The sequence below is a fragment of the Adiantum capillus-veneris genome, chromosome 6 (assembly GCF_014529385.1).
Source record: "Adiantum capillus-veneris isolate H3 chromosome 6, ASM1452938v2, whole genome shotgun sequence".
NCBI classification, from domain to species: domain Eukaryota; kingdom Viridiplantae; phylum Streptophyta; class Polypodiopsida; order Polypodiales; family Pteridaceae; genus Adiantum; species Adiantum capillus-veneris.
This window is the reverse complement of record NC_140936.1, coordinates 10,236,740-10,245,272: the sequence shown is the minus strand read 5'-3', so window position 1 is coordinate 10,245,272 and position 8,533 is coordinate 10,236,740.

Sequence of the window (8,533 nt, the reverse complement as noted above, 5' to 3'; positions counted from 1 at the left end):
CGCCGACACCAAAAAGCGGGATGGGATCCTTGACAGGTCTCTAGGCCTAATAAAATCTGAGTCCCTAAACAAGAAGAATTCAAGGAATATACCTTTACCATTAATAATGGTTTAGGTTTATAGCCCTAGAATGGGACCTAGTCCTGTCTCGCAGTGGAAACGGGAAAACTTGTTGAATAAAAAAAAACTATTCTGGCCCTATAACTTCCATCATTCGGATTAAGGTTTCCTTAGCCAACACTTTGTCCCCCCTAACATATGTGAGGGCACAGCCGCTGGTGGACTCCTCTTCCAAGTGGAGAAGTTTCTAGACGCTTTTAGTGTGAGGGAATGGATAGTTACCTGACTAATCAGGTCCACCTGTCCATGATTGACAACCTTAGTCAATACCGACTTACCACCCCGCACTCAGACATGTTGCTTTGTTATTTAATTACTACCACATTCTTGTCACAATTAAAATCATGATTTCTTCAATCCTTCATAACCGAAGTTCATTAAAACAGCCCTTGAAAACAATATTGAGAACATTCTTTTAGCAAACAGACATCTTTAGACTTAAGACAAGGTACTGTCATTCTAGAGTAACTCTGACCAATACTCGCTTGTCTCAAGATCACCTATACAAAGGTGAAAAAAAAACGGCACACATTACTTATTTATAAAAACCAAGGTGGAAAAAGTCATCACCCAAAGTTCGGGTGCCCATACGCCAATCGGTTGCCCATACAACCGGGCGGTTCCTCTAGGATAAACTCAATATCCTAAGTAATATCCACAAGCACATGGTAAAGACTCCACGTGCACTGAGGAAACCGACTCATCCATGGCGGAGTCGCCATCATTACTCATCACCTGGAGTAAAATATTCCAAGGAATCAGAGGTGTCTTGAGACAAGCTGTCTTAAGGATGATCAAACATTTCTTTCCTAGGTCAATCAATCGTAGCCCAAACATTTCTTTCCTATTTACAACCAATGCTTGTTGGTTTCTTGGAAGTCACCTTCTGTTTATGGCCAGTTAATCCTTCCTAGTTCTTATGTATGCAATGTTAATTTATAAACGAACTTTAAGCTATTTAAAGACTTAAGTGAACAAATGGAAATCCACCTGTGAGACTGGTCAGCCATTTGCTGTTGTACTAGCGCCTGCAGACTTTTCTCCGTAGGCCTATGGCTAGGCCCAACCTCATGGTCATGAGTTGCTCTATTCCTTTTGTGGATTGTATCCTCTTCATCGGAAAGAGGATTTCCTCTGGTTCTTTTTGGAGCCATATTGGCAGCCTTGGATTACCAACTAGAGTTTTGCTCTCTAGTGATTTTTGAGTAGAGATCTCTCTAAGTGAGAGAAAAATGGCCAGGACTCCGAGTCTAATTTTTATTGTGAAGAAGGGGGGTCTAATTATAGTTTTTAGGGTCCCTGGGCTGTTTCTGGCAGGTCCTGGCACCTCAAGCTAGCCCCCAGCTTCCCCTTAGCGCCACTTGCTGCTAAAATTAGCTTGGGCAGGTTCATCACAACCCCACACAACCCCCCAGATTCCTAAAATCGATTTCTGCTATTTCTTTTTACTTTTAATGATTAACTTTGGAAATATCTGCAGTTTCTAGAACTTTAGGATAAAAAGTCTTTAGCAGTAATAATTACTAAAACCTTTCAATTTTACTTAGCTAATTAAATTCACAGTGTAACCTTTCAGAGCTCGTAACTTTTCTAGATTTTATCGGAATTCTGTTCTGAAAAGTTCTAACCATAGTAAAGCCATGGTTACGGTTCCAAAAATACCAATATTTGCCATAGTTGGATCATTCTACAGTGTTTTCTTAACAATCAGGTTTATTTGATCATGGTTTGTACAATTTCTAAGGTTTCAGAAACTGGAAACCTTACATGTTTTCTCGTGAAAAGAGAGAGAGAGAGAGAGAGAGAGAGAGAGAGAGAGAGAGAGAGAGAGAGAGAGAGAGAGAGAGAGAGAGAGAGAGAGAGAGAGAGAGAGAGAGACGTTCCTAACCACTATTACCAATGTGAGAGCACAAGTGGACATGCCTACTCATCTCCACCCAACCATCCCATAAGAAGCACCCTTAAAGCCCAATGCCCTTGAACTGCATGCCTGCCATGTGACAAGGACGTCCCATAGTGACCACTAGTGTGCCCCTTGTTTGTGCTCCTTATTAGTTTTGATACAAATGTGAGAAGATAAGGGGAATGCCATCCCGCTTCTCCACCCATCCATCACTTTTATAGCCCTTACTATGTTGAGTCCCCTTGCCATTCCATGTGGACTCATCGCCTAGAGAAGAAAAAAATCATCAAAAGAGAAGCAAGCAACACATCTCCTAGTTATGATACCAACTTAAAGGAGGCAATGGATGCAATGCCTTACAGAAAGAGATGAGTAGGCCTATGGTTGGGTCATTGCCAATGGTTCCTCTTTTCATGCTACACCTCATTAATCATGGTTTCATGACTACATGCCTCTCACACAGGTACTACCAAACTTGCAGATGGTAGATCCATGGCATTGGAGACATTCTCTTGGCTATGCCAAATGCTACTCTTTTGTCTTGCAATGTGTTCATCATGTGCAAGCTCTTGCTAATTGCTTGATCACTATGGGTGAGCTTGACTCTCTTGGTTATCATGTATCTTTTGGTGATGGATCTTAGAAGATAACTTAGGGAAACCTTGTGTTGGCTAAAGGGCTTAAGGGAAGCTCTTTGTGTTCTCTTTCTGTAGCTAGTGTAGTTGATCACATTGTTGGGATCACTGAGCAGCCTCCAATTTTTTTATGGCATCATCATTTGGGCCATATGTCACTGAAAGGAATGAAAATATTAGCATGTTTTGATTATATCCCTACTTCCAATTTCAATTCTTTTGATATTTGTGAGCATTGCCTTTATAGTCCTCATGCTTGCTCTTCTCATAAGAGGAGTGTCCATACATAAAAATGGAAAAGCTAGCTCTTATGCATACTGATGTATGTGGGCTTATGCCTAATTCTTCTCTCAGAGGTGTTATGGACTTTTTCGTGTTTATTGATGACGCTAGTAGTGTTGGGCTAGGGTGGATTGACAAGTCTAACATTCATCTTTGTAGCATAGAAAATTACACTAGTAATTAGAGAGAGAGAGATTGTGTGTGTGTGGGCTCAAAACATTATAACTTGATTAATCATAAAATGACAACATGCAGACAATGGTTGATTGGTTGGTTGGAGACTGTGTACAAGAGCTTGCTAGTTATATAGTAGTTGCTAGTGGTTAGGTGCATCTCTCAAGGGTCATAGGTACCCAAGGGTCAAGGGGTCAAGAGTGGCTCCATAGAATGTGGAAAAGACATGCTGACTAGGATGGTCATTTGGACTCTTGTGCAACTCACCTGCCACATGTGCTAAGCCATGTCCCTCACATGTCTAATTGCTTAGAGGACTACTTACTATAAAAGAGATGGTTCTCACACCAACTGTCGATGTTAGGCCAAAGGTCACAAACCCAAAAAATAGGAAGGTATATGCATACCCCATTCAAAAACATGACATGGTGTTTGATGCATTCAAACAATGGGTGGTTCTTGTTGGGACACAAACATATATTGTAAGTTGAATTGCTTACATACAAATAATGGAGAAGCGTATATATCTCATGGTTTCACTAGATTTTATGTTGAGAAGAGTATACAATATGAGCTTAGTGCTCCCTATAAGCCTCCTCAAAATGGTGTTGCAAGGTACATTAATATGTCTATATAGAAAAAGGTGTGCAGTATGCTTACTGTGGATGGATTGTCAAAACAATTTTTTGGGGCCAAAGTAGTTATGACTGATGTGCATTTGATCAATCGTGCACCTAGTGTTCCTTTGGGCTTTCTAGTACCTAAAGATGAATGCACATGTTCTCCACCATCTTATGGCGACCTTCGTGTTTTTGGTTGTGAAGAATATATACATGAATAGGTATATATAGAAAAAGATGTGTAGTATGCTTACTATGGCTGGATTGTCAAACAAATTTTTGGGCCAAAGCAGTCATGACTATTGTGCATGTGATCAATCGTGCACCTAGTGTTCCTTTGAGATTTCTAATACTTGAAGAGGTATGCACATGTTCTCCACCATCTTATGGCCATCTTCGTGTTTTTGTCTATGACGCGTATATACACATGCCAAAGTAATACCACAACAAGATAATTATATCTTTTTGGTCATTGCAGCTTGAGAGATATGGATTACAAATATTGAATCCAATAGATATGAAGATTGTGTGCTGCCATGATGTTATTTTTCATGAGAACTCTATGTACATAGCACCATTTGGTGGTGTCATATGAAACCACCACTTTGCGAATGATGCAAGCTTGAAGGTTACGAGCAAGGGACAAAAGGGGGTACTATAGGAGGAGAGGGGAGGAGCTTTTGTTATAGCCCTATCGCTCTCGCTCTTGTGGGCTACCAAATGGGAGGAGCAAGTAGAATGGCCCTGGTGAGGGAGTGTACAGAGCCAAAGAGGAGGACACCCAAAGCTAGGAGCAAGGCCTTTGAGGAGCAAGTAGCATGGACCCACCATCTCTCTCTCTCTCTCTCTCTCTCTCTATATATATATATATATATATATATATATATATATATATATATATATATATATATATATATATATATAATTTACAAGATACAATCGGGGGACCAAGGCTATGAGACTCTCTCTCTCTCTCTCTCATCATGCAATGTCATTGCCGAGGAAACAAGGATTATTTTGACTTTTCTTGAAGATGATTTTATTCATTATTTAGATGATATCACATATTCAAGTGATTCTTGGATAGAATTAGAAACTCTTTGTGGTGCCAAATCCAAATATTCAAAAATGAGCTTAAAGATAAAATTATATTCTCCAACCATGCATGCTGATGAAAATATAGCACTATTAGCCAATAGGTTTTGTGAAATTGTGACAGTCTTGGAGAAAAAATATCCTGTGCTTTCTTTGAATGGTATTGTTAATTCTTTGTAGGAAGAGGAGAAAAGAGCATCTTGTGCCACTTCTCCTATGGTTCCTACAACATATGCAGTTAGTGGATGCACTTCTACATCAACTTCAACCAAACCGTCCACTAGTACTAGATCCTGTGCAGTTTGTGGGCAATATAATCAATCATTAGACAAAAAATTGCTTTACCAAAACTCCTTGTGTTTATTGTGGTAAGACTAACCATCCTTCCAACAAGTAATTCAAAAAGAACAAATGGCAAATAAATATTGTTGATGGTGATGTTGAAGCACAAATGGTCCTAGTAAAACGTGACGTCCTTTAGTTTTCTACTTTCTTTCTTTTGTCATAGTTAATAAATATCGTAAAGGTTATAGACATTGCCACACAAAAACGTGGTAAAACCTCTGATATTTGTCGGTTTGGTTGAGTTCTATTGTCCCACTGTAATTATTGTCCAAGGGAAGTACACACACCTCGATGAAGGGATGGCTTCTACTAATGGTTCAAGTGGTCTATTAAACTCTGCCATATATTTGTCACAAGCCCTTTGTTAATGGTTTGGGCTTGGGGTGATTGTTGGGCTTCTAGTCCTTACTGTTGGGTCTAGCCTGTGGCAAACTACCATGTCAAAGAACTCACATATACCACTCCTTTTTCACCTAAGCTTAGGTACATGGAGCTCCACAAAATAAGTTTTATATACATGTATAGATCTCTCAAGTTAATATAGCATTGGTTTTCTTCATTTGCTCGCAAGAATCTCTCTCTCTCTCTCTCTCTCTCTCTCTCTCTCTCTCTCTCTCTCCCCTATTGTTTGCTATCCCCCTCATGGCTTGCATTCAACAACACCCATCATAGCCATGTCCCCTAGCAATAATCACATTGTAGATCCACTTCTATGGTATAATATCTTAGAACCCAGTAAAACCTTCACAAAAAAGGGATAAATCCATGAAAACAAGGACATCACTCTAACAGGGGACAAATCTCAAAGTTCAAAGTATGAATAACCTGCAACTAACCCATAACTTGTGTAAGCCATTAAAGTGGATATGGAACCACTAAATCAAAAGTGGAGACCGCTTGATAGGGGGGATAAAATGGCTTTACAATATAGCCAATCCTAGAAGATGAAATGTAGAGTTGAGGAAGTACATGCACAGCCATAAAAGTCCTTGTAAATCAAATCAAAGGTTCATATAATCAAAGACCAAAGTGTCTTCAACCACTTGTTTTTGTGCATGTAATACTAGCCACTAAATTAGATACATAAATTAAGGGATGAATCCCATGTATGATAACACTTGATTATCCAACACATTGTACCCTCAAACTAATCACCAAATTTATTGATAGAGATTGGTTGTGTGTCTCTCTTAGGCTTCTCTATATATTCTAGGTTAGCTCTCAATTCTAGTCTCTAGTTTAGCTCTCATGTTGCCAGTGTCCTGTTGATTCCCAAATTTTTAGAACAATCACCCAGATCCATCCATATGTGGCTTAATCTTTAGCAAATCTAGTAAAGATAATGTACATCTCATTGGCATAGATACTAAGTTCTGTAAAATTCTTGAATTTGACATAGACAAGATGGTAGCTTTTCTATGTTAGTGGACTTTGCTTCACATGCACCAATGTATGGCAATGTTTGCAAAGATATAAGCTTGCTGAATTCGAACTTGTAAGATGAAACATCACCATACAATGATCTTCACTTTGAGTCTAGTTCAGTTGATTCAAATCCAATTCCTCTATTTCTCTCTCCCTCTCTCTCTCTCTCTCTCAATTTGGCATTGTGTTTGACTATGAGAGCATCAAATGGTTCACAAGTCAAGATTAGGTGGGATGAGATTTTTAAAGAGTATCATGATTGGCTAAGGTATGCCAATGGTCAATACAATGTTGTAGTAGGTGCTCTCAATAGTATGTCAAATATTAACTCAGTTTGTTCACGGAGATAAAAAGAGAGTTTTTTGCCTCCCTTAAGGGTTGATATGAGAATGATTAAGGCATACTCCGAGGTGTGGTGCCATGTCAAAATGAGGGACCCTTGTTGCTCCAATGATGGTAGTCCTTAGAGTATGTCCATACACAATTCTCTTGTATTGACAGTTAGATTGCATCGATGGTATTAGAGACTATAATGTAAGAAAAATTGAGTGCATGGGGGCCCTAGTACTATAAGGATGAGTAGTGAGCTGACTAGTACAAGTTACAAAAGCATCATGTCTGAAGAAGACCAATTACTTGAGATAGAAGCAGCGATGGTGTGGGAAGTGCATGTTAACCTTAGGAACCTTGTGAAAAGGCTGCAATTGCTTTTGCCTGTTGAGGTCTACAGGGAGTGAAGAAGTGAGGAGGTTAAGAGCGTAAGCGTGGGGCCACATTGTTTGCAAGCGACGTCTAAGCAGCCACAACTAGGTCATTTCTCGATTTGCAAGACATTCCTGAGCAATGCTTAACCTTATGTAATTCTAGTTAAACTCAACCTAATGATTTTATCACTTTCTTATTGTTTTAGAAAGCCATCGTGACCCTTTCACTTGTTTTTCTCAATTTTCTACAATGCTTCAAGTGATTTTTTCAAACATTATTTTTTATGTTTTTGGAATACATTGTAGTCTAAATAGTGTTTTGTTACACTTTTTTTAATGAAACATAATATTTTATTGTAATAACAAATGCTTTATAAAACAAGTGAAAAAATCACGGTGGCTTTCTAAAACAATTAGAATGTGATAAAATCATTTGGTTCAGTTTAAGTAGAATCAGTGGTCAAGAAAAGATTGCCTCAGCTTAGCCTTGAGCCGGTTGAAAATCGAGACTAGTTGGTTGCAAACCATGGCAAAGGGAATAAAAATTGGTGAAATATGTGAGAAAATAATTCAAAAAATATTACAGATTCTAATTTATGCTAGTATTTCTAGTTCGCTTCTTTGTGGGGAGGAAACTCAAGCGACATCCGCTTAATAAAACTGACTTTCTTGAATATTGGCTAGAATTAAGTTATAGAATGTAAGAAAAGTCAAGCCATGTGAGACTGTGAATACTGTTAGAGAAAAACTGGGATACAATGTATTTTAACTGGCTAAATTTATAAAATCCCGGTTAGATTTTGAGCTTACCTTGAAAAAACCAGGAAAATTTACACAAATTTTAGTGTAAATACCAGCAAAAGCTTCAAAGTTTGACCTAAAAACCGATAGAATTTCAACTTTTCCTTTATTTTCTTCGGCTAGGAAAAATGTATTTTTCTAGCCTTGGAGCATGTGAAATGAAATGCACTCATTAATATATATGTGTGTGTACGTGTGCACTTGTGTATCCATAGGATTTACTAGAATTATGCAAGTGAAGTTTCACTTTAACATTCTAAAACAATAGAATGCAACAAAAGTCAAGACATGTCATGATATGAAATGAAAGTGAGATAAAAAGATCCATTACTATTTTAAAATAACATTTAAGGTAAGTCACAATCATCGCTGAAAACATTGAAAACCTAACCCAACTCAACTCTAAGGCTTCTTTTAGAAACCCAATTA